The sequence below is a fragment of the Epargyreus clarus genome, unplaced genomic scaffold, assembly GCF_041222505.1.
Source record: "Epargyreus clarus isolate Ecla_fem2 unplaced genomic scaffold, WU_Ecla_fem_2.2 ptg000023l, whole genome shotgun sequence".
Classification (NCBI taxonomy): domain Eukaryota; kingdom Metazoa; phylum Arthropoda; class Insecta; order Lepidoptera; family Hesperiidae; genus Epargyreus; species Epargyreus clarus.
Genome location: NW_027332230.1, coordinates 1,376,775 through 1,402,257, shown reverse-complemented (window position 1 = coordinate 1,402,257; position 25,483 = coordinate 1,376,775). Strand labels below are relative to the sequence as shown.

Sequence of the window (25,483 nt, the reverse complement as noted above, 5' to 3'; positions counted from 1 at the left end):
TAATTTAATTCACTGACAACTTAATACCGGCCGCCGATGTACAAATTGGTCTGCACACTTTCTTCCAAGAAATACTTACTCATTATTACTCATACGTACTTACAGGCCTGTAGTTTTATTTATTAGTATAATGAGTTAATTATGCACTGTGTTCCTTGTAAGTACAATTTATGTGTTATTTTCAGATATATAGATAGATAGATATTTTCAAAGTTGAAGAAGTATGTTTCTTTTTCTATAGATTTCAAGCAAAGGACTATGATGGTAAAGGGTTCTACTTAAATGCGGTCACAGGTACAGGGCTACCACTTAGAGCAATAGAACATCTCGAGTGTTTGTACGTTATCACTGCCTTCAGACTAGGATCCAGGAGGTCGGGGTGGCGGTTCCCCAAATACAACTAAGAATTCTACCACTTTATCCATTGGTGCAAATGTCGTAGTGATAGTTAGAGGCGACTCTGCAGGCACCGCTACCACACTCGTTTCATCGTTAAACAATGAAAACGAGTATAATCAGTGCGGTTTTCTGCTTTGATGAGTATAGTAAAGACAGGTTTATCCGAGGTGTTCCAGATTAGTCACCACGGGTATCAACGCAACGCTAACCTCAGATAAGAACCATAAGGTAAACTGTAAGCAGGTATACTCGTTGCTACTCCAAAATGTTCTATGGCATTGACTATCAGTCGAACTGTATATTTATTTGTCACTGTTATTATATAATACGCTGGCACCGCGGTACGGAGTTAAGCCGGTCTCGGGTCGGCAATTGGTGAAATCTCTCTTTATTGGCCAAATAAACAGGCGACTGTACACAAATCAATTGTCTAGCTTGCCTACTTAGCGGGAATTTTGAGGGCACGCGCGATCCTTAATAAGCTGTATGGTTCCGTAGTGTTATATGAGAAATTACGTGCGGGGGATTGAGGTGTAAAACATGAATTCCATTAGAGTTTATATATCAATCACGTATTTTACTTATTTAACAGTGTATTGTTTCTAAATTCTTGTATAAAAGAAAGTCGTTATTGCGAGTAACACTGTGTGCGATTTTTAGTATACATATAAAACGATTACACCTGGTATTTACAACCTATTATTCCTAAAAAGTATTTTTGGAAATTCATTCCTTTCCACATGAAAGGAATGAATTTTCAAAAATTATTATTTTTCAACCTAGCTTATAACGCAACACTTTATACTACACTCTGTGATAACATTCGCTTTGTCTTCCAGTATTAAACATATTTTAACGTTTTTGTCCTTTCCCACAGAACCCCAGATAGGGATGGCGGAACGTCAACGGGGACGCAAAGCTCCCTAATTTGATGTTGCCGCACGTCTACACGGGCCCAATACATCATTATTATCATTCCCGATATTTCATTCCTCTCGTGTACTGGGAAATTGACAATGTTGACAATTCCTTTGTTTGTTACGATCCAATTCTTTTGGTTTTTTGCGACGCGGTTACCGATGCGAACGGATACGGGCCGGTTATCTTAATGTTTAATTTGTAATACGATTTAGACTGCAGTACGTAATTGAAGATTTCTTTTGTACATAGAAGGCTTGTTTCAATTTACTTAAAAGGTTTTGATTAATCGTTAGGCTTACAAAGATAAAACACAATTTGAAAACAAGAGAGAAACGTTTTTTGGCTTTCGTGTTTTGGTATCGTGAAAACCGAGTAGGTACATGAAAATTCCTGTAGGTATTTATTTTCACGATACGACATGTATGATGATGATAATTATTCGGAAATCATTGTAAGACACTTAAAAATTAAATTACCTAAATTATTAATTAACCTTTTTGTTGGCTCCATTACCACATATATTTCTAGAGGTGACAAGGATATAAATATGTAAGAAACATTGTAAATCAAATCTCAAGCAAAAGATCTCATTAGTAATCAACCTTTGATAGAACATACTTATTTGGAGCTGATTGAACATTTCATTGTATGGCAGAGACTTACCATAGTACTCGTAGAATACGACCCTTATTTCACTTAAATTTGTTAAAAATAAAACTCAAAAAGCTCTTCATTAAAGGCCAATATTTACTAAACGTAATAAAAGGTAATAGTTCCGAATGGGTCCATTACTGCTATTAAGCTCCCTGAAGCGCCATCACACGGGATTTCAATAAAATTAGAATTTTAAACTCGAGTGTGGCAGATCACTGCCGTGTAAATATTTATCGCTTCTTGAATGCGAGGGTTAAAAGGGGTAGTTGTCCAGTAGTATGCTAGTCGTAAGCTATGGTAATGATTTAATATTTTTAAAATTGAGTTTCTGTTAATACAAAGCGCGTAGGCCATGATTACCAGTAAATTGAAGTTTGCCATGCGAGTACCAGTAAATCTCGAATACTGACGGTACTCGTAAACTGACTCTAGTCTTATGTACCTTATATAGGCAAACGAGTGAATGCAGCTGGCATCGTGCAAGTAACAACTTGTTAAATTTAAAATTAATTAGTGAGTGCCCTTTTTTTGCTCTTCCGTGCTATTGGACTGTGTGTTACAAAGTACTCGAGTGCTTCATGCTAACTCGAGTACATTATTAATACTCTAGACTCGATTCTTTTTTATATGAGTACTAAAGTACTCGAATACCAAAAATGACCGACTCGGCACATAATTAAGTGTATTGTATTTTTCTACTTCCGATTTTCAAAACTTGCACTATCCTTTGTAAGTAAATCTGCTTAAGTATATGACGTATTCTTGATTGTTTAATACGTTACTTAATTTATTATATATAACTATAAAGGCGAAATTACGCGGCCATGATATTTTTTTTAATCCACTGTAAGTTAAACAAGAATAACATCAATTATTTTTTAAGAAATCGGTTTTTTTTAAGTTACTAATTAACCATTATTACTCATTTATGAATCGAAAACAAATAGGGGAAACAGTTATGTTATTTAAATTTTTTAATATTTTTAACCTAACCATTTTATATATGTATTTAAAAAAAGAGCCAGCAGTTGCTTAAATGTCCAACTAAATCTGTGTTACCAAATATTACTTCGTTTAATATGCCAAATAGAACCTAATATATTTTAAGATACAGTGGAACTAAAGCTTTATCCTCAGCTAGAGAATTAACATTTATTAGGCAGTAGAAGTGCTACGTTAATATTAGTCCGTTCTATATTTCGAGCGAAATCTACAATTGAAATTCATTAACTGTCATGTTCAGACCGACTTTAACTAGAATAATGGTTACTGTTTAATTTTATTTGAACTATATGATTCAATTATGAGCACGGAAATGTCTATTCTGAACTTACTCTCAGCATTTGAAATCCTACTTGTTCAAATTTATTTCTTATGTCATTTTAAACGAAGAAATATAAAAAAGAATCTTCTTTTACATATACGTAAAAAACGGTACATAAAAAGATTAAAAATGACAAATAAGAACACGAGAATAGACCGTCAATGCAGGCAATAAAAAGAAGAAAAGTTACTAAAAGGCTAAGGTGATTTTCCCATTGGAGTTTTAGGGTTCTAAACATCGTTGGTTATTTTAACTTACATTATCATAAGAAATTAAGTAATAAGTTTTCTTACCTCTCAGCTACAATTGAACGGTGACCTGCAACAAATTTAAATGAAAGTTTAGTAAAACAAAAACATGACAAGTATTCAAAATATTATCAATACCTAATAATTATTGGGTAGTATTTAAACGAGTGACTGCAAATAAAAGTTTTGAATGACAAAAATAATGAATTTTGGTTATAGTATTACTAAGTGAGCGACTGGCTGCGAGTGACGAGGAATCAACATAATAGCAACTTACAAACATTTAGTTAGTAAAATACGAAATGAGAAGCTTTGAGCACTTTGTAAATACTATAATAAGTAGAATATTGTGTGCTCATGTCATTGATCATGAATAAAGGTAAGATCTGAATTCATAGAGTTTGGGCCCACCCGCTCGCAGGGCGCTGCCGCGCCCTGCTCGCTTAGTTTTATATTGTCTTATATGTTCCAACCTAACCTAACCAATTCAATTAGAAAAACCTAATCTATCTTAATACTAAGGTTGCCTCTCTATATTTCCAGTCGCTCACTTAGTAATGTAGTCGCACAAGTTATTAAAACAGTATGTCATTATCAGTCGCTAAGTTTTTTTTTATTCGATCGTTTTATAATTGCCCATAATTAAATTTAAGAACAAGAATATTTCCGTTTTATTTATAAATAAATGATACACGAATCATACTGCATTAAGCAAAGCGCCATATATCTTACAAATTAGTAAATTAAACCCAATTAAAATAATAAAATTCCCACGTGATAGCTTCTTATTTTTCGAAACGCAACCGATGCCGATCGATCGTGAGGAGAATATCGCACGTGATACCGGCTAAGTGAGCGGGGTGCAGGCGGTCAGTTGTGCTAGGGACTCGTCCAAAGATGGCAGATATTTTCGACCCGCGCACTGTCACAGGTATATAATTATTTTTGGTATTAAATGTTAAGTATATATTATTAATTATTGCTAATTTAAAAGCTAAAAGAACACTAAATACATGGACTTTAGTAGTTTATTCGATTAACTTGCAATTTAGATACAATTAGGTTGCAAATCTCAACTGTTACGATCGTGTGGCTACGGGTGTTGGTGCAGAATAACGTTTGATGAAAATGCTTTTATTGCTATTACCAGTTATGTGTAAGTTTCGTCAATAACAATTTTGTTTGTTTCAATTTTAGGGGTACATTTAAATGACGATCAGATTTTGCCAGTGCGGGGTGAGGAGAAATATATCGGACATTGAAGATCTTCATGAAAGTGAAGAGCTTCAACCAAATAGATTAGAAGAGTTTCAATTTGAAGAATTGTGCCCTGAAACAGATCTAGAAGCACATGCAGACCCTCAAATAGAAACTAACCTAGAATTGGATCTGGAACTTGAGCCTGAACCTCAACCATCTACTTCAAAATCATCCCTAGAAATTTCTCGCCGCCGAGCACCTTCACGTCCAACACATCGAAAAATAGCTTGGAAAAGAATACGTTTTCTGTCTTGAAAAGGTCTATACATCCCTACCAACATCTCCAGTAAAGTTTACAAAGAAATATTTTTATTAATATTTTAATTGTGAGGCTCTTGATATGTAACCAGATGCACAAATTTATATTATCTAAGAAGAACCGGTCGAAATCTTAATTTAATTGCAATAGATATGGCTAAAGTTTTCTCTATCTGCATTATCATTGGATGTATTCCCTAGCCAAGAATACCTACGCCTTGGAGACCTGGATTGAAGACGGAGGCAATAACGGAAGAAAGAAGAATGTTGATTTTCATAGAATTACGTAGTTTAGGTTTCATTGCCAAGACAGATTTTTTATAAAGACTAATGAAAATGAAGACAGTGATGTTAAATATCTCCAAATTGTTTTAATTTTGTAATATTTTTTGATAAAAAACTATTTTTTTTTGCAATTTTCACGATCGTGAGTGTAACAGTTCCCACCGGAGACTCACGATCGTGCGGGTCGATTTCTGGATTAAGTATAAACTCTGGATTTTTTTTCCTATTTTTTGTGGATCCCTGAAGCTATATAAAAAGCCGTAATAAACGTTTTGAATCGGAAATTGCGAAAAAAAATCTTCGGTTGTAAAGGGTTAAGTCAGCAACCACACCCGTTTGTCGAAGTGGCGGTTGTAACTTCCCCGATCGAACCACGCTGGTTCTAGCATCTTTAAAATGCTAAATAATAAATAAATTTTATGTGTAAAATGGTAATAATATTATGTAAGTTTACAGGTTCTTAAAAATTCTGTCAGCCATTTAATGGCTGTCATGGTGTAATTTATGCGGAACAATGCCGATATACGCAGCTAAGTGGTGCAAAAACACGAAACTGAAAAAACAGTGCGGAGAAATATCGTTTCATTCGTAAATGATCTAAAATCTACATTTTTTTAAATATTTTTCAAACACAAAATTAGATGACAGTGATAATTTCAATGATCAAAACTGGTTTCATTTTCTTGTTAAGAGAGAGTAATCTTTACTAATCTATGTTAAATTATTTTATTAAAGTAGGTTTTAAATTTAACCTCAATGTTAAGTTTACCCATATTGCTCGCCCATTACAAAATATCTAACTGTGTTTTATTATAACAAAAATATTACATATTGTATTTGTAACCTATCGACATTACTATGCTATGAATTTACACTATTGTGCCGCGTACCGACTCGTCTAGACGAAAATCGTTAGCAATTTCCTCCGCAATGCAACACAAAACAATTTTAATTTAGATAAAGTCGATAGCGCCGAAATATCGACAACACACAGACAAGTACAGTTGAGTTCAAAAGTTGTATCTTTCCCCACCTTTTCCCCCCAGCAACGATCTTAACAATCGAACTCCGGTAGCCTTGTTCAAATAGTAAGTTAGACAAAGCGTAGGAGAATCAAAAGTAGTTTCACAGGGAGTTACCCTAGGCCCTGCACTGTTGGAATTGTTCAAAGTTTTCCACTTTCACGTTTCCTTTTATCCGCTTGGAAGTCCCTCTGTTAAATTATTATTTTTACTTTTTGGTACCGCTTTTAGGTGCGTGTGCGATTGTCTGGATCGAACGTTACGGCAGTTGACGGGATTCTTCCGAAACTGATATTAATCTCGCTTTTTCGTTTATACAGAATAGTTCGTGACTGGTTTTCGATTTGGCTGATCTATATAAATGTAGCGTGAAGAAATATGAGTGCAGATAGAAATCTTACATAGTTTCAATGGAGTTTTCGTTTTTATCTTTGGTAGATCTCATTTCTCACGCACGTTTTTTTTTTTCAAATATAAAACTACAATGGTACAGTATAATTATAATAGTTCGCGTACTTAAATAAAGTTTTTATTTTCCATAGAAAATTACTAGTAAAATTAATGGGTATAAACCAGCTATAATAGCCGTTATAGGAGAAATGAAACATACTCCACCAAGCTTCTGCAATGAGAGACCTCCAAATAGTCTTGGCCCCACTTTGGGGAGATCCGTGCCCAGCAGTGGATCAGTAATGTATTAACGACTAGGACGACGACTACGAATAATGTGATAGCCATTTAATTCGCCCGCCATCAAGTAAGTGGTAAATTAATTTCCAATATATATAAATCAAATCTTGTTACCAGTGAAGGAACTCGAACCCTTTATTATTAAAAGCCAAAGATAACATCTGAACGTAGCACCAATATTAATTTTGCTCTCATCTCCTGTCGAGTGCTCAGTTGTAGTGAGCCTCTTATTGCTATATTGTTTCATGCGGGGCCTTAATTAATGAAAATTCTACGTGATAAAGAAAATACTTCTAAGTATTACTTTGTCGTTTATTAAGTACTTTTGCCTTATGATTTTCATTACATTAAATAGCATTGGTATTTTGAGATAAATAATTAATTGTGCTTTTTTATGATTTATACGAATATTTTTTAAAGGCTATAATCTCATGGTTGATGTTATCTATATAAATCAATATCATTGAAGTATCTGTTTGTAATGTCGTAACAGCATCTTCCTAAATGCATATAAAAGTATACCTATAAGAAATAAACGATCAGTTTTCGTCAATCTGTCTGCTTGTAACGGCTAATCTCGAAACAAAACGGCTGTTTTTTTGTTTATTTTACAAAATATAAAAGCGTGTTACATCCTATTTTGTCATTTGTCGTTAAAATGTTACATCCTTTTATTTCAAAACTTAAGTATAAATCAGAAGTTAAAATAGAAAATTTACAACCTAAAAAGCTTGTTTATTTATCTCATTATTCATTTAAAGGTGACAAAAGGTTACTTTACATTAAAGTATTTCAACTTTTCAAACCCAAGTAATAGTTTCTGTTGCTCTACGCCGCTGTTTGTAAGAAACTATTATCAAACGCTCAATTACCTTTCTACGGAGAAGGAAATCATAGAAGGCGTCTTGGAGATATTGTTAATTACTTTGTAGCGTGTTTAATAGAAGACAAATTACAGCTTGAGCTCTTTTAAATAGAGGTCGTAGATAGAAGAACACCTAAATCAAATGAAAATGGTTTTCATGGAGACATGGTTGGATGGCCTTTTAGTAGGCAAGACATGAAGTGTCTTACCTACTAAGAGTAAATTAAATATTCAACCACCTTCAAAAAAGGGAGGAGATTGTCAATTCATCGGAATGTTTTAAATATACAAGGCACATGACACAAAGAGTCCTTACTTAGTCCTCATATGTCGCAATACGTATATGGATGGTTCATCTCCGGTAGGTATAATCCTATATGAGACTACAAATATTCTTGGGCGATAGTGGTCAATTACCCTCAGGTGGGTTCAGCCCACGTGCTACTTCAGTAGGTAATATAAAAAACGCTATTCACACCTATACGTCATAGTTCTGCTTCGTCTACTTGGTTTTACCCACCTAAATTGTCTTTTAAATTGACAATTTTGCGTTTGAAATTTGGAACCTTAGCTCCTCTAATTAATATTCAATCTATCCAAATTTTGCCTACTGAAGATCGAAATTTGACAGTTTCTCGTAAAAAACTGTCCAATGTCGATGTTTGGTAGGCAATACATAGCATAGATTAATTATAATTATTATTAAATTTTCAATTTTCAATAGATAAATGGTTAATATATATATAATGGATAATAAATGGTTCAGATTGATTACTAACAGGCGTTAGTCAATGATTTCCGCTCAATTTCATCTCAGATTACAAAGCTGTCACTATCTCGCCTCTAGATCGCTTCCTCATTATACCGTGAAAGCTTTGTACAATACAATTAATTAAGGTATATCCCATTATCGCCGGCTGATTTATACGGTTTATCGGCTTATGCTTGATGTCTTATTGAGTCTGCCAAATGATCTGATAATAATTGTTTGGGATGCTCCCACAGGATGCTACCGAGTTTAGTAGTAGTTAAGCTTGAAGAATAGAATTTGTGGATCGACTTCAGAATATCTCATATCGTCATAACTATTTCTGTCTAATAAAAGTGATATGCGCTGCTATGTTCTGGTTTGAAGACGTAAACGAGATACATACTTTTTGGAGGTATTCCAACTTAGTCTTAGGTAGGAAACTAATCTTATCTGTACGGCAGTAGCCACTTACACTTACTTATTAAAAATAAGTACGAAAACTTTATTACTTGTAATAGAATACTAATCTTATTATTAAGTTATTCGTATATCCAATGTTTTGCTTACTAATTGTAAACATTTGACATTTCTTTAAAATATTACTGAATACTAGACATTGATAATCTTCAATCTTTGGTAGGAAAAAAATGTATTGATTTTATTAATAACGAGCATCATTGAAATAAATTTCAGAATGAAGCTCAATCGTCCAGATACTCAATGTATTGATAAGATTAAGATATTAATAGAAATTCGAGGTTCCAAGTGCACAATAGAATACCTTCACAGGCCATCAGGGTAACAATAAGTCTTTATAATGCAGACACTGTTGGATTTATCCCAGTGTACGCCTCACTGGTAGGGGTGGATTTCCGTTCTTGCGATTTTTAGGGATACGCACATAAAAAGGAACCGATATAAGGCTACGCGTGTTTCCTGTCCTCTCTTTAAAGGGCTGTATTTTAATCGTAGTAGATATAACTGGTAGAAATACGTTAAAATGACAATTAATTAAAAAAAAAACAGTAAAAAACTAAAGTTGTCAAAAAAGAAAAATGTTCTGTTTTCTATTTCAGGGGTGGAATTTAAAAAAATAATAATAATTTCAAACGAGCACCTAGCAGGATAACCTTAATGCAGTTGTACGAGTAGTACAATGATTAGTAAAATCAGTCAACATAATCGACCTTCGCTAAAGATCTCAATCTAAATAAAAAAATGGACTTAACATAATCTATTTTTTTACCCCTAAGTGATAAGGGTTGTTCGCCCTTAACATTTTATTATTTATATGGCAACACAACGTTTGGCGGGTCAGCTAGTACATGTATACACATCGAGATGACTGTCTGACTAAATGAGTGAGTTGCTGTGCTAGAGATCAACGCAAATGGAAACCGCTGAACTTAAGCGTGCTGGAATTTTATACATAGGTTCTTTATATAGCGTAAATGAGCACTAGGATAAATAAAATAGGATAATATCGTTTGAACATCTTTTGTTTTTTGAAGCAGACACCTACTATGAAACTTTGTATTGGCTTTCTGGATAAAAATAATGAAATACGTATTTCACTGCTTTTGGAAATTCTACTTCAGCCTTTTTGGTGCAGTCGGGTATTTGATTTTTTAAATTAATTACTTGTTTGAATAGTAAATATAGAGTCTATGTCAGCAGCACTACCCCACAGCAGAATGCCATAAGACATAATGCTGTGAAAGTTTTTTTTTTTTTATAATATAAGAGTAGCAGACGAGCATGCAGTCCACCTGATGGTAAGTGGCTACTGCCGCCCATGGACATCTGTAATCAACCCCAGATAGGATTAGATATACCTACCTGAGGTCGGCCACAGATGCGCCGCTACCCCTGAGGACTAAGCTGGAACGCCTCGGAAAAGTCTGTCTCCCTTACCACACCCTTCAAACCGGAACACAGCAGCGCTTAACACTGCTGTTATTAGGTAGAAATAGGTGTGGCGGTGGTGCCGCCGGAGTCGAACCACAAAGTGTTCTACCACCTTTCTACCTTTCGAAAGTAACTGAAATAGACAAGCCTGGCAGTGGGGATGTCTGTTAACTGTCTAATTCTTCTGACTGCAAAAGCTGCAGTACTAAGTCTGCTGGACAAAGTAGAGATGTGAGGACCCCACTGGAGTTTAGAATCAATGGTTATCCCCAAGAAAACAGTTTCATTGACAGATTGCAAAGTCTCATCATTTAGAGCGACATTCAACCCCATACTCCTTACATTTGGTAGCATAAATTTAATACATTTAGATTTATTAGAATTTAGGAGTAGGCTATTTGCATCAAACCAGTTCTGAATCAAGCAAAGAGTTTCATTAATGACGTTGGTAACCTGTGATTGTCGTTTTACCCTAAACACTAAGGAAGTGTCATCAGCAAACAAAACGACCTCCGATAAATCCTTATATGGCAAATCATTGATATAAACTAAAAATAGAAATGGACCTAGGATGGAGCCCTGAGGAACACCTATTTTAATATTAGAGCCTGCTGATAATGTTCCATTTACTTGCACTCGTTGTAGTCTATTGTTTAAATAAGAATTTATCTAATTTAGAGAATTTCCCTGAATACCATAATATTGTAATTTTAACAATAAGGTTTTATGATCAACACAATCAAAAGCTTTAGATAAGTCACAAAATATACCTATCTATCTATATATATATCTATTTTTCATACCCCCAAGTGATAAGGGTTGTTCATCCTTATATATTTTTTTATTTATATGACAACACAACGTTTGCCAGGTCAGCTAGTTTTTAAATATAGTTTTGTAGAACGGAACCTTCAATATGCGATCGATGTGCACATTGCCAGTTTTATCATCATTCGATTTTATATTTCAAGATACGCTGCGTTCTGATTGTGATGATGCATGCGTTTTGCTTTAATGGTGACTAATGTCATTACCCATTATTATCATCATCATCGTCATCCCATTACAATTCCACTGCTGGGTACGTGACTCCTCTCAAAGTGACAGGGATGTAGGCCATCGTCCACTGCGCTGGCCAAGTGCAAATTGGTAGTCTTCACACACCTTTGAGAACTTTTATTTGATATTGATGTTCGATGTGATATTATACTACATTTAAGAATTTAAATTGTATCATGATGGTGAAGGCACATCATGAGCACACGGAATCCTCTAATACGTATATAATCTAGCAATCCCCACTTGACCAGCGTGGTAGACTAAGTTATATATATACGATTATATATTTTAAATGAAATGAAATGAAACAAAATGGCCAAGTACGAGTCGAACACGCAAATGGAAGGTTCCGTACCACCATTTTTTCTATTTTAAGTATTTATTATTATAGCAATCATAGATGTAAATGCGTTGTGAATATTTAAACTACCTACCTATTCCGTAACAGACGGACAGGCAGATAAACAGACACCGGAGGTTTAGTAATGAGATTCTGTTTTTACCCTTTCGGTATGAAACCCTAATAAATGAAAAGTATTTTCCAATATTTGCATCTTGCGACAAATGTTTGTCAAAAACTAAGGCGGGGATAAAATATTCCATCCGCTCGCGGATAAAGCATACAGACATATTTCTCCGCCGCTATAAGAAATAAGGGTTCCACCCTCGGACAATCTAATGCCGAATCTATCGAGGCGCCAGTTTCTATACACCATAAGACTGTTAAATGAAGTGGAAAATTAGGGGTTTATGGCGCTGACCGAAGGACGGCCAATAACAAAGCCCTGACGGAAGAAATCCGATTTTTGATGGTATAATAAGTGTACCTAGCATCTTCGTGCGTCTTCGTCGAGCTTTTAGTTAGCCCTAAGAAAACTAGTTATGTATTCAAGTGTAAATAATCCTAATTTACGTAACTAATTTTCAAGGATAAGCAACATCGGCCGCGATCGGCAATTGGATGGGTGACGGTTTCACGCGCGCTTCCGCACTTTGGAGGCTACTTTAAGTCGTTAGTGCACTCAAAAAATATGAATCAAAACATGCAATACCTAACTTCATTTATTGCACATTTGTAAAAGACTGAAATCTGTGTACAAAATAAAACCGCTAATAAATCCTACGTTATCAATAAGTCATTTCACATGTATGTTTCTACACTGTGCATTGACGAATGACTGAGATATAGATAGAACTAGTTAGTAAAGTAACGAGCAATGTATAATGAGGCAATCGAAAACTTAGTCATTCAGGGAATGGGTATATTCCGGATTCGACGCACGAAGGGGCTCTCTTCTATGTGCACTAGACTATAATAATTAACGCTTCGCGAAATCCGCCCCCCAATCTATTGAGTTTAGGCCAAATCGTATGCCATTATATCGAAGAAACTCGGTACACCGAGTGTATTAAAAATATAAAGGCGATGAACAGAATTGTAATTCAATTATAGGGAAGGTGTTAGGTAGTGGCAATGGTAATTGTACGATTTATACACGTACACATATACATATTGTATATGTGTACGTGTGTGTATATGAGTGGCTAATGATTACCCTGATTAATACGTTATTATAATTATATGTGCTTTCAAAGTTTCTAAATAAAAAAAAAATGTCTTATTATTTTTTCCCAGAAAATTGGGCATTAATTATGCTATTTACTTAAAAATCGACGGATTTTCACCCAAACTTTAATTTTAAACAAATGTACTATGAAACTAGGCTATAAAAATATACATAATTATAGCATCCAATATACAACAAATACAACTAATATTTGGAGGACGAGGAGGCTTAAAATATCGATATATATTATGTTATTTTACATCCCCAGCCATAATCGATTGTCACTGTAAATCGGATTACAATCGTATCAATCGAATATTCTCACTCCACGCCAGCCCCACCTTGCCATTCACGTCACACCTCCGGAAGAATTTCAATTTACACACCCCTATTTAATCAATTACAAATAAAAATCGCTCGTCACTGCGTGCGCGGCATGGAAAAGAAGCCGAGATCATTAAATCACTTCGCACCACAAAACCTATTTAAAAAAGCGATTTTTTATTCCGCACCCGCTTGAGTCTTAAAATGCACATAACTTCAGCTGGTGATACCATCAAAGCTTTGGGATAGTCCTGCTGGAGATCGCAGGTTGAAAACAGTAGTGAAAACTCTTAGTACAATTTTTTTATGTCAATAAAAACGATAAGATTTCACACACACACCGTTTACTACGAGTGCTGAGGTACTTTATAATATAATAAAAATAGCAAACAAGCATACAGTTTAGTTGATTTTAAGTGGCTACTGCCGCTCATTGATATCAAACCCCGATAAGATTATATAGGATTCCTAGCTGTAGTTGGCCACAGATGCGTTGCTGTCCCTGTCCTCTAAATTGAAACTCTTTTGATAAGCATGTCTTCCTTACACAAGTAATAGGCGAAGATGGTTATTGCACTCATAATATTATTTACGTAAAATGTATTCTCTACATCACAATATTATCACACGTAAATCTCAAGAAGAGTAAAATATACGGCATTATAGTTTCTGCTGTAAAAATGACAAGATTCATAACGTTATTGTTAGAATTTACATATATATAAGCAGATAAGAAATATGATATGCACACTACAGCAATAAAGGTTTGTAACAAAATAAGAAATATTTCTGAAGTTTCACTTATCTTGTAATGTACCTACTACTACACGTTTTAATCTTAATAACTTATGTGCATATATAAAAGAGAACCGAATATTTGGATGAGCTATTGATGTGAAACATCTATAGCCGCACGTAAAACCGATTTCTGGCGTGGCGACGCATGCCGTGGCGACGCTATACGATGGTATATATATACAGTCTATATGCAGTAGTGTGTACGGTGTGGCGACGCGTCGCCATGCGCAATCGAATTCAATAAATAGTCATCGTTATCTGGAAAAAAAACGTAATATTTTATTTTATCATTATGACATATTTAGTTCCTATCACAATATGTTCTTTTCTGCATATTACTTTTACAAAATAATGTCGATGTTTCTCATCTGCCAGGAGTCCCGTGACGGCTCACATTTTTTTTAACCATTTTTCCGTTTCTGTATAAATCCAAAGGCTTAAAACGGAAATCCATTACTAGTCATCTGTCTATCCGTCTGTCAAAGAGCTCTAACTCTAGAATTGTTATAGACAGACACTTGTTTTTTTTTTAAGAGTCTTATTACTATCCGTTATAACAACGAAATCAAAATCAATAACAATTACCGTTTTAATAAATAACCAAAACCACTGTATATTCGCATTCTTTTAATTTAATTATCCTCTTGTCCATCTGTTTATATTTGCATGGTCACTCTACATCTTGTCTTGCCGCAGGTTTGTTTAATTTCCGAAAGAATGTTAATTCGGACCGTATTTGGTGCGAACCGGAAAGTTTCATGCGTTTTATGCAAATACAACATTTATGCGCGTTATAGGTATAGTCCGCGTTGTCCCTGTAGTTCCGGGACTAGAGTAGGGCTACGGTATCCCCTGCCTGTCGTAGGAGGCGACTAAAAGGGGGCTTCCGGGGTTGCGGGCGGCAAGAATGGGAGCTCGAACCGTCCAGCAAGCGACCTCGGGAAGGACGGTGGTATGTGTGGTCGCATACCGTCGTAAACACTACATGGTGTGGGAGGAGCGAAAACTGCTCCCCCAGGGAAGAGCCCGATTGGGGCATCGCGTTCGGAGGACTCCGGTTGTGTTCCATCGGTGATCCCAGAGTTCTCCATCAAGCGCTGAGGACGGCCACCGGGGGGGTTTTAGTGCAGTAAAAATCCCACATAACCTGGCGTCACTCCCACGTCCTCGGGTACCTTTTGAAGGTTTCCCCCTCGTAAACAAAAAAGGTATAGACTGCGTAGAACTGCTAGTCCGCCTCTGAATACAGAAATAAATCGCGTCGCCATAGCAAATTGTATGACTACACCTGCTCGCAACAACTTCAGATTGGACTAGCAGTTTGGCGCGGACTATACCTTTACTAAGTTTATTGGAATTATCGGTTATATATTGAAACTCTTTAAGAACTAACAGATGCCGCCTAACATAAATATGACACGACTATCGTAGTCCTCAAATGTATAAAAATATTAAAATGCGGCAACTTAAGTTCATAAGACAACGTTCACATTAACTTACACTTGTTTTTTCTGTTTCATGAAAATACATATTTTATTGACCACAACTTATCCTGCTATGCAACTTCATTTTTGACGTTTTCTCGCAATTTATTTTATAACATTAGTATTAGTACGAACGTCTATTTGACAGTAAGTTTTTTAATATTTTTATTTAATTCTAGACCATTTAATATATTTATAACAGACTAAGGTGTATATAAAATAAAACTACAAATCGGTACTCGGGGCGTTAATTTTAATTCGCCTCCCAATACAACCTCTTTGGCGTAACCGTAAGTGTTTTATCGTGTAAAGCCTTCAGAGATCCGTCGCAAAAAGAACTTACCGAAAGATCTTCGCTAGGTATCTTAAATAGGATATTCGAATATGCATTGCCTTACCACAACAAGACATTGTACTTGTTAAGTTTAAGTACATTATTTTTGAATGATAATTTAACTACGTTTTAAGTAGTAGTAACTTTACTAATACCTTGGTAGCTATTAGTGTAAACTTGTTTTATAAAAAATCATTTAAAAAAAAAAGTGTGTGTGTGTCAGCTACGACGCACGATTGGAGTTTACTCCTTACGAATGATAATTATGACATATATCGAATAGAAAAAAGGGTAGGTAAATGAACGCATCTGCTAAAATGATAAGAGAAACAAACATATATCTGTAATTATTCGGATTATTTATATTACTTCAATAATGCGTATTACATAAAGTATGTTACAAAATAATATAAAATAGGGCCATCTAGTGGCAAGTTTTATAAATTGTAAGTTTGCAAGTTTATCAATCTATGTATTTTGGTTCCAAATATTATAATGGTAACTTAATATAATTGTTTATATTAAAGTAAATTTTAATATAATATAATTATTTATAATTAAAACAATGTTAAACGTTTTATAACTTAAAACTTAATAATTATAATTTCTTTGCCATCTATAAAATATCCTTGTTGCAATTTACGGATGAAATTTATATGAGACTCAATAAACATGTTATTATATGTAATTTGGATTGTTTCTGAATGTTTTATAATTCTAGAATTCATTTAAAACGTATTGCTAATTTTATATAACTTATTTTGAACATAATTCATTAGCAATAATTCTGTAATAAATATTAAATAATACTGTTTTGATTTTGCCCGTTTATCGTTGATAGATGGTGCTGATCAATAATGCATCCATTTTTATAAGTTAAATTAATATATCAGTAACTTACAAAAGCCTCTTTATGTTAAAAACTTATTTTGCTAATATTATATCTTATTCAATTGCTTACTGATTTTATATGTTACTCTTCTTTAAAAACGTTCATAAAAGATTGTTAATCATATTATGGCGCCAATGTTCATATTTTTCACAGTGTTTATAAATGATCAAACCTATAACTAAATTTATGCAAAAATGTAAATAAATTAGCTAATGACGTTTTAATGTTTTATATATTGCTAATTATTTTTATTGTAATAATTACTTTCATATGGGATTTGAACTTACTGTATTTTAAATTAATAAAAGCACTCTTGATTCATATTTTGGTTTCCGTTACGCCTCAACTTTTCGTGTTACACTTGATTTTACTCCTCATAAAATTTCCGTACCGGGCCTTATAACTCAAATCGTTTCTTAAGGAGTAAACTCCAAAAATAAAATATGTGTTTAATTTTTAATAATTGACATTTAAAATTTTGACCCATGAAATGTATAGGATAGATAATAAACAATTAAAAGTACAATACACAAAACTCTTGAAGGTGGTGAAACTTTTAAAGGTGGTAGAACCCTTTGTGGTTCGACTCCGGCGGCACCACCGCCACACCTATTTCTACCTAATAACAACAGTGTTAAGCGCTGCTGTGTTCTGGTTTGAAGGGTGTGGTAAGGGAGACATACTTTTCCGAGGCGTTCCAGCTTAGGCCTCAGGAGTAGCGGCGCATCTGTGGCCGACCTCAGGTGGGAATATCTAATCCTATCTGGGGTTGATTACAGATGTCCATGGGCGGCAGTAGCCACTTACCATCAGGTGGACTGTATGCTCGTCTGCTACTCCTATATTATAAAAAAAAATAAAACCCAAAAGCATATAAACAGTAAAAAAAATCCCGAACAGAGATTTACTTTACTTATCTACATAAAATTTCACACAAAACCCGACCCATTAATAAAGTTTTACATTAAATTAACCCCAGCATCGACGGACGGGCGAACTTTCTCAATTTCATAGCGAGAATAGCTCGAAAGAATATCTATATCTCGATAAAATTCTTTGTTATAAAATATTAAAAGCCATTTATTATATTGAACGGTCAAAAATTAAACATCTGATCGCTGCCCGAAGCTACCCTTCGGGAACTTAGCAAATGTAATTGGTTTTTGAAACGGCAACTGTAATGGTCGGTCCATTCTTGTCTATTTTAAAGCATCTAATGGTATTGCATGCTGCCTCTCATGAAAGCACGTAATCTGTAAATGGATTCTGTTGAATATAGAATGCAAGGGTTTATTTTTAATAAATATTATCGGTATGTGATGCGGTTTGCACATATTCAGCACTCATACGACATGAGCCGATTGCATCGTGGGTACCGTGAACACACATTAACATATTTGATTAACGAACAATTTATTATAAAAATACATTGATGCTTAAAAATAATTAACTGAAAATAGAAAACAATTTTACAATATATAAATATTGGCGAAATGCTAATCTACTATGTGTAGTAGAATCTATTTGGACAATGTAAGAAATAGAAATGCAAACATTGACAAAAACTTTTTAAATGTAAAACGTTCAAATCATTAGCATAATGGTTTAGTTTTATACTGTACGGTTTTAATGAATATAATTTTCTATTTAAAGCAAACTGCATTTAATTAGTCGTTATACAGGGTGTTGTGAGCCGAAGCGTACAGGGTGCGATAAATCTCCCCGCCCTGAATAATAAATATTACAGGTCCTTACCCACAACACCTACAGGAAATACGGTGGTTAATTCCTACTTCTACGGTAAAATGCCTTGAGGCTATGCAAATTTTCCTACATTGAAATGAAAATAAAAATAAATTGTTTAAGAAGAGATTGTCATCAAATTTTTGACAGTTATAAAAGTAATTACCAGCACTTCGTATAATGTCTCGTTTATGAATAAAAAATTTATAATAAAAAAGAAGCCCTTAATTTTATTTTGATATATAGTTTACTGTACGGTATTCAACTTAGGCTTATAACGTTTGGCTAACTCAGGCTTTAAATGTAGTCTGTTAAACGAAGTAGAGTTTAATTTGTTTATATTCGTTTTAATTTAATTAATTTCATTTAATTAATTTTAATTTAATATGATAACTAGCTGACCTGTTTTTAAATGTTAAGGGTGAACAACCCTTATCACTTAGGGGTATGAAAAATAGATAGTAGACGATTCTCAGACCTACTGAATATGCATATGTTACAGTCAAAGTGATAAATTCAGATATTATATATTATATCTATCCATTATGTATAATATCTACTCATTTTTATCAAACGTGATAAATAACACGAAATTAATCACATTAACCAGCCATTCTATATAATTTCTTCAAACAATTGGACATAGTAATAAAACAAGTATAAGTAAAGGTTATAAGTGTCTATATCAGTTTTTCTTAAGCATAAATATAACTTTATAATGATCCACATGTCAAAAAATAGTCATATTGAGATGTTTTACGGCCAGTCTTCGTTCACGATGTACGTAAATCAGCTATGGGGTTGATTAATAAAAATACATGCATAATTAAAAAAAATACACGCCTATCTCTGATCCCTTATATATATTTTAAGTACATACTGAATTTACTTGATTTGGACCCACCCGCTCGTTAGTTATATTACTAGTAAGTTTTATGTTTTCTTTCATGTTCCAACCTAACCTAACCAATCGTATAGAATTTCATAAAGGTTTGGTATTGGTTAGGTTAAATTGGAATATAAATGAATATAGAAAACCAAGCGAGCAGGGCGCAGCAGCGCCCTGCGAGCGGTTTAGTCCAATTTACGATAATTCGGACCTAAACTATATGATTCATAGTTAATCTAATACAACAACTAAGATGACGTTGATTCTATAGAATTCATCATTAATAATTTCAGTTAATCTTAAGATTTGCTGTACTTCAGGCTTTTTCAATAACATATTTACTTATTACTTTGACTAACTTTAACCTGCTATTATATATAACAGCCAGATAAAGTGATTAATTTATCATATTGTCTGTACAAATTAGCCATTAGCCTATACATATTGACCAGTCATTGTGTGTCATAGCTTTTTGATCACTTTGCCTGTAACACATATAAACGTTGGTGAAAATCGGTAAAGCCGTTTCGGAGGAGGACGGTAACTAACATTGTCACATGAGAATTTTATATATAAGATTTATTTTATTTTATTATCTTATCTTTTTAGTGTGACTGTCTTTAGTTTTATTACTCAGTACTTGTTTTAAATAATAATTCCCGGCTAGGGAAAAAAGATAATTTAAAAAAGCAATGATGCAGTTTTAGTTTTTATCAAAATCGGCCTTGTAACTCCTTTCAGCATTTTTCGCTAATCCTAGTAGTTTGGGATTTGGCCCTGAAGGCCCGTTAGAAAAATTCACCCTGTATATTCGTCGCGTATCATATATCGTATACGTATATATATTTTTATGTATGTCCATCGATTTTTTCGCGATGCCGCGTGCGATCGACATGATTCAAACACCATGTATGCGGCTAGTTTCACAGTTTTCGCCAGTTTTCCCGGAAAATTGGAAAACCCCGATTTCTTATAAACTTGAATAACTCGAGCATTTCTTAACCAATTTCAATTTTCTTTTTTTCATATGAAAGGGTGTTTCATTGCAGAACTTTTCTACCTTGACATGGGTATGGGTCTGATGATTAGAAGATTTTAATTATTTTTTACTTTGTAGTGACATAGAAGTCGGTTCTACTTTTTTGTTATTTTTTTTACATGAACTATGGAAAAAGAAATATTTATTTTTTGTAAATCAATGGTTTTTGGTAGGTCGGTTACTGATAATGTATTTATGTAACTTTACTACATAATGAAGATTAAGTATATTACTCCTGCATGTACACTGGAGCAGCGTGGTGGGCTATGCCGCAAGACTGTTCAAATTTACCAAAAATTGTATAATTTCAGAGCACAAATACTGAAGAAAATAAAAAAATATTCTTAACAATAACTTTGTACAATTCTATTTATGTAAGTTACAAAAGTAATTGACCCCATTTATTTAGACCGAAGTAATAAAGAAGGCATTAAACCATGTTAATTGCTTTGAGATAATAAAAGTTTACGTGAATATTTTCAGCTCGATTCTATTTGTCGAGATTCGTTTATAAAGATGCCTTTTAAGGCGAGTATATGAGAGATTTTATCAATTATTTCTGAATTGCATTGACAGCAATGGCCGATACCATCAAGTAGTCTGCATGCTCATTTGCTACTTTTAGCAAGCAGTAGCGTAGCAGACGAGCATGCAGTCCACGTGATGATAAGTGGCTTCTGCCACCCATGGACATATGTAATCAACCCCAGATAGGATTAGATATTCCTACCTGAGATCGGCCACAGATGCGTTGCTACCCCTGAGGACTAAGCTGGAACGCCTCGTCGTCGAATAGTATGTCTCCCTTACCACACCCTTCATACCAGAACACAACAGCGCTCAAAACTGCTGTTATGAGGCAGAAATAGGTGTGGCGGTGGTGCTGCTGTGGGCGCAGTCGAACCGCAAAGGGTTCTACCACCTTAACTACAGTTACTACTACGAAGTAAGAACTATGTCCTATATTTTACATAAGTTCATAAGGTGCACGGAAGATCAGGATCACAAGTCACAGATAAATAAGGGAAGTCAAAATATATTATTACCCTGAAATATTGATTTCAATTGTTCCAGCGAAGGTCAAAAGATTTACGACCTCTATTTATCTTGAAGCTCAATATTACTGAAGATATAGACACTTCAAATACATGCTGCGAAAGGATGAATTGTATGCTATGTTCAAGGATGTTCTGATAGGTCTACTCTGAGACTTTATCCAATATGTATTAAGTATTAAACTTATTAGTATCAAAAAAGCTATATTTAGACAAAATATAAATGAAGTTTAACTAAAACATTAGTATTTAATTTAAATTTATATCCTTTTTCCAGATGATTGAATCAAATCAAAATAAAATCTATTTTTTCAAATTAGGTTTTTTACAGAGCACTTTTTGAATGTCAGTACAACTACCACCACCTCACAAGGTGTTTCGTTATATCGTAGTTTCTAGAACATAATAAAGTAACTCATGTTAAATATTCTTCAAAACACCATAACTTGCAAATTGAAAAGTGGATGTACAATATTAAGATATCGATAGATTTATCTCAATAGCTCAAGGGATTTTAAATAGATTACGTCAAAAAAAATGTGCGTATCTGTGAGTGCTGCAAGTAAGCAAAATATTGCAATATTTATATGTAAGTATATAACGTCATAATAAGAAGTCTCTAAACGTTTCGAAAACGGCATATTCTTGTTGCATATTTTTATACAGATAGTTACTTAATTACTTACTTAACGTCATGTTAAATGTAACTCATAGTATTAAAACCACAAAATCAAGCAAAATGCTTTTAATCGACGTAATCTTAATTTCCAGCATGGGGTACTCCCATCCCTTTCAGCGTTACCAGCAAAACAAAGTAGTGTTCATCACTACATTTCTGAAAAAGCTTTTATTGACAACCGCAGAGCCGCATTCACACGCGCAAACTTTTACGGAACGATAGCGAGAGTGCCTCTGGAAGTGTAGTGTCAACACTTGCGATTTCACACGGAGACACACCCAGAGACATTCGGATACAGGCGTATGAATTATTGATGCTAACGAAGTCTTCAAATGTATCGTGTGATTGAGGTGAAGGTAAATACGTATGTAGACATATACACTAGTGATGTGACGGGTAAAAATCGATTAAAAAGAGGTTTGGTTGCCTATTGATCGCTCAATTGAATAAACGATTATTCTTATAAAAAATAGTTTTTTCATATCACTAATTCCTAATCGACATGTAGATTTTAGTGTAAAATATCATAACATGAAATAAATTTATAATTATTCCATCGATAGGCACGAGACTCCTGTTTGGAATGTCTCTGGCAATAAACCACCATACACCCTAAGCCTGTTGGTGGATAGATCTCACCTTGAAAAAATTGAATTCTTGTATGTAAGTTTCCACAATTAAATTCCACGAATAAGTATATAATTTAAAAAATAATACAATATTATTGACTTAAAACTGCCTTTTAGCACTAATTAAAATAACAACTTCAATATTTAAAAAAAACTACTTATATTTTAATGATTTAATAAAACTACCATGTCTACAGTCTCATTTGTTCTGTACCAGTAAACAATTCTCTTTTCAAAAAGGTTCTGTATTTAAAAAGCAAATGGAATAACGAGGATGCGTGCAAAGGTAGCAATTACCCAAATCGCTCGACATTAAAAACTTGTCGAACGCAGTAAGCAACAAATTTAATTTTCGCTGTTAGGTATTTTGTCAACTGCTAAATAGAAAGCGATAAAATACATTGTTCATGAAGTATTAGCTGTGGTAAATATAGATACAAGATCGGTTTTATTGTATCACATATAAATAAATTAGACTTCTACATTCATAGTCCTACACTAGTTTGTTTTGTGTATTGTGGGCGCCATGAACACACACACAAAGACGGATGCATTTACACCCAGACCCAGAACAGATATCTGAATTCATTATTTAATTCTTTCCGCTTCTGTTTGGTCGATGTTTTGATATGATGTGTCTCTGGCCAGCCTTAGGTAGAACTTGGATATTATTTGGGATTGATCCCAGGTGACCATGAACATTAAACATGGACCAGACACATTGCTCGGAGAACCGATTACCCATGGAGAATAACGGTCATCAAGAAGACGGCGGAAACCGCTAGATTCAGAGGGCAAGCGGGCGGTCGAAGCGATACCAATTCCAAAGGGGAGGCCAAAGTCTAGTCTAGCAGGTAACTAAAAAAAGCAGTGATAGCCTAGTGGTTAAGAAACTCGGCCTCACGATCGAGGGGTCCAAAGTTCAAATCGTAAGTGCGTATTAGAAATTAATTATCACTTGCTAAACGGCGAAGGAAAACATCGCGAGGAAACCTGCATACCTGAAAGATTTATAAAAAAAAATCTCCAAAGTATGTGAAGTCTACCAATACGCATTTGGCCAGCGCGGTGGACTATGGCCTAATTCTTCTCATTATGAGACCCGTGCCCAGCAGTGGGACAGTAATGGGTTGTTGATGAAGTCTAGCAGGTGACCTTAAAAACACTGATGAATGCATAGATGGCTAAATTGCAATAGCCTTTTGTCACTATCCACATAGGTGTAGTCCGCGCCAAACTGCTAGTCCGCTCTAAAGTTGTTGCGCACATATAAAAACATATAATCCGTAGCAACGTAAGGGCATACTAACGCAGCTATGTACCCGTGGCCGGAAGCGGGCAGCGGGCGGGTGTCTGGAGGGGACTCGTTTCTATATTCAGAGCGAACTAGCAGTTTGGCGCGCACTATATTTACTATATCAGTTACATTAAAATGCGATAAAAAATTGTCGCCCATTCCTCGCTAGCAGTGCAACAAGCACCTTAACCGCTGAGGTTTTTCCCTCCACTTTTGTTCCACTATCTTATAAAAGATGCATCGAGCGGAACAGGAAAATTAATTTCAGACAATGCGCACCGAGAGGCTCGAAACAAGACGAGACTCGTTAGAGTGAGATGCGAATTTATACCGCAAAATTCACACGCTGCGAATATTTCAGCTGAAAATTATTTAACAATACGGAATGGTGTAGACTACTTGGTACCTGTTAAAGCTGGTTCACCCTCAATATGAAAGCCAATCTATGTTGAAATTTAGTTTTTATGTTTTAGTTAAAAGGTGCGTAATGTTAAGGTGGAAAGGATAGAAACAGAATGTATGTGTGGAAGACCGTGGTGGTATCACCGTCACGCCTATTTCTAGCGTGAAGCAGTTCTGAGTTTCGTTGGAAGAGTTTGGAGACCGGTTATTTTAAATTTGAGGTGATCTTAATCCTCATGAGTAGCAACGTATCTGGATCACCTTGAGGTAAAACCACTGGTCTACATGGAGCTGGTTACAGATGTCAATCTGCAATAGGAAATACTTACTATCAGGTGGACTGAGGCTCCTTTGTTTCTTCAAATTTATTCAATGACTGAAGCCACACAATGAACATCAATGTGAATTTCGCGAACATGCGAACTAAACAATACACTGAACAGAATCTTAAGTTTATTTTTACATACTTAGGCATAGAAATATTAAGTCACACAGGCTGCCATCTTATAGTATTAATAAATCCACATCGACATTATAAGCATTTATAATACTAAAGGAAACCGGCGATATTAGTAGATACCTACCACTATTGTAACACCAAAAATCCAACTACCACTTAATTGTTTCAAAGCTCAATTTTTAATATGAACCAATTATAAGGAACGGGCTGTCAAAAGCTCCGATTCAAAGCTCGGGAAGCAATCGC

General features: G+C 34.6%; 2 long non-coding RNA genes across 2 annotated transcripts in view; one reads left to right on the top strand and one right to left on the bottom strand.

Annotated features, from left to right (window-relative positions):
- Positions 1–25,483, bottom strand: part of LOC140751782 (uncharacterized) — a 592,785-nt gene that overhangs the window by 329,967 nt on the left and 237,335 nt on the right. The window lies entirely within an intron of this gene.
- LOC140751906 (uncharacterized) lies at positions 4,322–5,424 on the top strand. The gene is made up of 2 exons (XR_012103397.1): positions 4,322–4,477; positions 4,744–5,424. It is a non-coding gene; the product is annotated as an uncharacterized LOC140751906 (long non-coding RNA).